Source organism: Myotis brandtii, unplaced genomic scaffold, assembly GCF_000412655.1.
Source record: "Myotis brandtii unplaced genomic scaffold, ASM41265v1 scaffold61, whole genome shotgun sequence".
In the NCBI taxonomy this organism is placed as follows: Eukaryota; Metazoa; Chordata; class Mammalia; order Chiroptera; family Vespertilionidae; genus Myotis; species Myotis brandtii.
This window is the reverse complement of record NW_005370318.1, coordinates 3,373,477-3,374,077: the sequence shown is the minus strand read 5'-3', so window position 1 is coordinate 3,374,077 and position 601 is coordinate 3,373,477. Positions and strand designations below refer to the sequence as shown.

At 56.7% G+C, this 601-nt stretch overlaps 1 protein-coding gene across 1 annotated transcript in view; it reads left to right on the top strand.

Annotated features, from left to right (window-relative positions):
• Positions 1–601, top strand: part of XKR7 (XK, Kell blood group complex subunit-related family, member 7) — a 28,565-nt gene that overhangs the window by 26,351 nt on the left and 1,613 nt on the right. The gene's annotated exons all lie outside the window — the stretch shown is intronic.

Genomic DNA, 601 nt, shown 5'->3' with positions numbered 1-601 from the left:
TCCTCCCACCAAGACTGCCCAGCCCACCCTTAATGTCCTGAAAGACTATCCCCGCCTCTCAGGCCCCCTGGACATTCATTCCTTGCTCGGGATATTGGTCCCCATCAAACTCTCCCACGGTAGATTTTCTCTCCGTCCCCTCAGCTGTGCTCAGCTTGGATATCCCCCTTCACACCCCAGTCTCATCCTGGTGACCTATAGCTTCTAATAGTCCTCTCCTGGTTCCTCCATGTCCTCACTGTGACCCCCCTCCCAACGCTTTGCCTCCTTTTCCATTCCCAGAGTCCTAGACTAATTTCCCACCTTCCCACCAGCCCCTGAACCCAACAGTCTGATACTAGAGACCTAGACCTAACCCTTATGGAGACCCAAATCGACCACCTTCCCTCTCCCTTCATGCTCCTACCCTGAAGAAGTACCCAGCTCTATCCATCCCCGCCCCCCATCATCACTCGTGAAGACCACCCACTAAGACCCTCCCACACCCTGTCTGATTTATAGACCCTTCCCTCACAGCTCCTCAGAACCCAGCTCCTGACCCGGAACCCTCCCCTCTACCCACCCCCAACCCAGACCCCCCCCAAAACCCCGCCCCCCCCGA